This window comes from Coffea arabica, chromosome 7e, assembly GCF_036785885.1.
Source record: "Coffea arabica cultivar ET-39 chromosome 7e, Coffea Arabica ET-39 HiFi, whole genome shotgun sequence".
NCBI lineage: Eukaryota > Viridiplantae > Streptophyta > Magnoliopsida > Gentianales > Rubiaceae > Coffea > Coffea arabica.
Window position 1 is genome coordinate 20,126,209 of NC_092323.1, and position 5,486 is coordinate 20,131,694.

The 5,486-nt window shown below is 27.3% G+C and overlaps 1 pseudogene; it reads right to left on the minus strand.

Annotated features, from left to right (window-relative positions):
• Positions 1-4,550: 4,550 nt before the first annotated feature.
• LOC113702152 (uncharacterized) lies at positions 4,551-5,096 on the minus strand (annotated as a pseudogene).
• Positions 5,097-5,486: the final 390 nt, after the last annotated feature.

Consider the following 5,486-nt stretch of genomic DNA (forward strand, 5'->3'; position numbering starts at 1 on the left):
TTACCTACCTTATATGCATTTATATTAATATTTTTCCAATAAACTCAAAACTTTCCTTTTTAATTTCCTATTCGTCTTGATCAATCCAATCATTTATTACTATTTTTCCTATCATATATTACTATACCTTTATGTTCTCCAAATTCCAATGAATATATTACTCTCTTGCTCTTTATATGTTTGTGCTAATTATAACTTTTCTCTTATTTAATCAATTAGTCAATCAATCAATCAACTCATGGTTTTAATTCTCTTTTTCAATCACAAGGTTCTTTCTTTTACCTGTGATTATAGAAATTTACAATTGGTCTCTTTTTTTTTTTACTATTTTTCTACTCCTATTATTTGATTTAGTTATTAATTCAATCCCATTATGTCCTGTTATTGATGATAAGGTCATTAGGAAATTTATTATATTTTATTTGATATTTCTCTATCTTACATATGTTCTTTTCACAAGATATCTACGTATTTTAGAGTTAAATTTTTGTAAAACAAATTTATAAACTTAGATCTTGTTCATTAGCTAACTTTTGAGATTTATCTTATTGGTTTCAGGATTTTTTTGTAGATGTATAAGTATTCATGAAATCTTAAGCAAATTGTTCAAACTTATATTCAACTTGGTTTCATGCAAATATGCCAATGAAATATTAGGTTGTTGCTGAAACCTTGCACTTGTAATCTGTGTATGATTCTGGCTTTAAGATTTACGAGCCTTAAGCTAAAGATTTTCAATATAACTAGATAAGTTCTAGATGAAAATTTTCTTTCGAGAAATATTTGTAACTTAATATTCTTTCACTTCAAAATTATTTTTAAAATATTCAACAAAGGATAGTGATTGAAATTAATAAATTAATCAAAAGTCAGTAATATGAAAAACTTTTGTAGATTAGATTTTAGTTTGCTTGAAACTAATTTGATATTATTCACGATTGTTTTGTACAAACTAATGTTCCATCTTTTTAGATATTTGTTGGAATTGCATATTTTTATAGTACAATCTTTTGGTATGAACCTAACGAATTAAAATCTATTTTAAACCTCAGCATTCAAGACAAGGAAAATATTACCTTCAATTTCATAAGAATGATTCTGATTAACTATTAAAGGTGATTAGAGTACTTGTTTTAAAATCATTTTCCCAACTTGAGTACTAAAAATTTAATTGAACTTCTCTAAAAGATTTTAAAAGAAAAGTAGCAAAATCTTTTATTTTTTTTTTTTGGAATAGCAAAATCTTTATTTTACCAACTCAAAATTATTCTTTGTTTTTGAAATATTATCAATATGTATTTATACCAAATTTTAATGCTTTGTCACTTAAAGATTTTTTTTTTCTGCTATTATCTGTGATTTACATTTTAATATATTACTTCATTGACAATTGGAAGAAATTTCTTGGAACATTAATTTACAGAAAATTTTTGACAATTTAATAACCTTAAATTGATCTTAAAGCTAGTGGATACTTTAGATCTGTTTGGTTAGCATAACTTCAAAAAAAAATCAAATATTTTACATCATAAATACAATTTTCGACCACTTTTTAACTCACATATATCATATCATAAAAAGTGTTACAATGTTATTTCTAAATAAATTTTTTTCCAAATAATCACATATCGAAACACACCGTTCATTTTTTAGAAAAGATGGATGATCAAAACCATTAGATTAAGAAAATAATATAATTTTTAGCACAAATTCATTCTAATTTATGTGTAAACTTGTTCCTTGGTGAATTTTGTTTGGTTGTAAGTTTGAGATGAGTCTTGGTCTTTAAGTTTTGCAATTTGTCTTTTGGATTATTTGCACACATTTGTGTTTGTGCACTCTTAGTATAATGATAGGATTTATGTTTTTCATTAGTTATTCTGCATATTAGTTGTGATTCTCGCGAACCCAATATTAAGTTTGGGGAGGTTGTGAACCCAAATTAATATTTGGGGAGATTGTGAATCCAAAGTAGATTTGGGGAGGTTAGACTCTCGTCGAGTGTTAGCATAACCCCGCCCAGAAAGTGACGAACTAATGGAGGATCTAAATCAATGTTGACCTATGTATCCCTAAGCAAAGTTAATAGGTTGAGCAAGTCATGCATGCAAATTTGTCAAGAAAAATAAGGACGATATTTTGCCCTCAATGGTAAAAGTTATTTACCTCCGTTTATATAGTTATGATTGGATAATTGCTGAATTTTTTAATTTATTTGAATTTCCATAGAATTCGTAAATATCTTTTTATTATATGTACAAATTTTGTTTAAAGAAAATGACTTTTGTTCTACATATGCGCACACGATTCTAATTGGGCTTATTAGCTCACACCTTATTTTTAAAATTTTTTAAGACGGTTGAAGTTCACTAATTTGATCTGATTAGCCAAACGTTCAAGGAGTAGTTCAAATGTATAGTTATCTGAAAAAAATGTCAAGTTATTGATTTTGTTTCGAAATTATTTATTGATATATGTCAATAATACAAAATTTTGGTTATTAGCTCAAATTGAGTAGTTATAGTTTCTTGGGGAATATGATTCGTCTCAGAAATTTAGACTCTTAAATGTAAATCAGTAGGGTTTTAGTTTTCAAACCCTTGGTGAGAACCAAGCAAGCAGCTAATTTGCCCTTTTATTATTAGGTTGACTTGGGTCATAACAATAATAAACTATAAACATGGTCACGTGTTCATCTAATGAATCATTTAGCTTAAATCATTAATACTTCACATTATTATTTGTCAGATATCAAAACCATAAAGTCTTCAATAGTAGAGCTAGAAGTAAATGTAAATTGACTTGAAAGTAAAATTGCATGTTAAAAGATAGATTAAAAGTAACATAATCGAGAAGGCCTTGATCTACTAGCTGAAATTGAGACTAGGGTTGCATTAGGTTTTAGGGTTATTAAGACCAATGGTCTCATGCAACAATTATTGTTTTCAACCCATATATCTAGTAGTTGGTTTTTTATTTTCCATGTTTTTAATGCTATATATGGCCGATTACATCAGCTATGTGTCTTTTTTTTTTAAGGATAATTTTAGGAACCTATCTTGAGGTTTCTGAGATGTCACTTTGCACTTTTGAACTTTGAAAATATCAAGTTTTCCCTTTTTAATTTTTTGAAAGCTGTCAGCCCATTTCAAAATATATTATCAAAAATCTAATTTTTGGATGGAGAAGACATTTTCATTCCAAAAATGCACTTTGTTGTCCTCTATTATTTTCTTCAAAATTGAAAGTATATTAATAAAAGCCTGAAAATAAAGACAAACTATGCAAATGTGTAGTTCTGATAGAACACAATATAGTAGTAGGTATTTTACGGTACAAACAATTTATTTTGAAGATTATATTTAAGGTTTTTTGAGCCAAAAAAGATTATTGTGTTATTACAAAGTGTTTTTGGTCAATTTAGAATTTTTTTTCAAATTTTTAGAATTTTTGGAATTTCTTGATTTTTTTTTTTTGTCTAGATTGATGGCTCAAAAACTAGAAAAAAGACAAAATGTTTAAAATTACGTCTACAATCTCATTTGAGGTGTTCTCAAAGACTAAGAAGTTATTTTTTATTGGAAATTATTTTCATATGAATTCAAGGATTTATAAATTGTGTACAAGTTTTCTAAAGTTTCTAATTTTCGTTTAGATTAATGGATTGAAAACTAATAAAAGATAAAATTCTCAACTGTATTTGTAAAAACTTATTTCAGGTGCTTTTCAAGGTGCAAAATGTTAGTTTCATCATGGTAAAATTTTTTGGGTGACTTTTATGAGTTCTTTAAATTGTTTAGAATTTCTAAATTTTATTATATTTCTAGTGCACATGGAAACTATTAAAAGGTTCCCCAACCTTATTAACTTCTTATAATTCTTATTTAAAAAACCATATCAACCAAGTTTTCAAAAATTAGGGAATTAACTTGGTTTGTTATGAAAATAAAAGGGTTCACAAGAAAATGGCAAGATTGGAATGAAAACAATGTTATCAAAAACAAGTTTTTAATAATATATTTAGAAATTTTTTAACAATGTTATCAAAAAAGTTAAAATAAAAAAGGTAAGTGATAATTTTCAAAATTAAGAGTTGCTAAGTGATATGATTATAAAAACTCAAGGGAGGTTTCTGAAATTATCCGAAATAAAAGTCACAAAACATTTTTTTTAACTAAACTACAAAACAGTTATTCCTTCAAAATAGCCCGATTATTTTTGTATGCAGACTTGTTTTTGACCTTTTAATGTAGAATAATAATATATATCACCGGTTAACTCATCACCGGTTTATCACCGCCTATGACCTATGTAGAGTGATGACATGGAACAAGGTTTACTTTCCCATCTTTAAGGAATAATGATATGGCAATAATTATGCAGAATATATATCAAATTAATAAAATTCAATAAGATTGTTCTGATGGGTGTCATTCGAGCACTCGTTAACACACCTAACATTCATTTTAACTAACCATAGGTCCGTTTGGATTAGCCTTTTTTTTTTTTTTTTTTTTTTTTTTTTTTAGAGATAAGCCGAACAATCGACAGGATAAAAAGACAGTACATATTGTTATTTTTGCCAAAGCACAACTTTAAATCAGCTCACTAGAGATTCCACACAAGTCCTAATATTGACATCATAATTCGGTAGTCGTGTCTTATCACATGCTGGAACTCCAAAACATTTACTTGGGATTACGCAGAACAATGATTACAGAATCCCCGCGAAGGAACATTTTACTAATAAACCTGTCCTTGTTAACTGGAAGAGCCTTTTTCTTGCCTTTCCCTGTCTTGGGCACCTCAGTCCACATCTCTCTAACATTTTCCAGAACCATATTGCAGTGCCTGTCAAAGGCACGCACACGACCAAGAAGCTTTCTGTTGTTCCTACAGTTAATGAGCACCAGAGTGTTATTTTTGACACTCAACATCAAAATAGATAGAGGCCCAGTTGTAAATTCTTCTTCCTCATTCTTCACACCATCCTCTTCCGTCGGGCGGCTCATTTTCAACAAAAGAGAATTGCTTCAGCTCCTCCAATGGAGTGACAAAAATTGAGCCACTGAGCTACTGCGAGAGCCAAGGCGCTGCTAGGATTAGCTGTTTTTGGGGTTGTTTTTAAAAAACAACACTGTAGCATTTCGTTTTTAAAATACAAGTCCGTTTGGATTAGTTGTTTTTCAAAAACTATATGAAAAACTTTTACTGTAGATATTTTTTGGATTATTTTTAGAGGTATATTATATATATTTATATAAAAATATATAAATGTATTATATTATATATAATACATAATATAAATATATTTAAAAATGTATAAGTGTATATTATTATAAATGTATAAATTATAAATGAATATTATATAAATGTATAAATGAATATATTATAAATATATATTAATATTATGTATAAATGTATTAATATAATTAATATAAATGTATAAATGTATTAAAATTACGTATAAATGTAAAATTAATTTT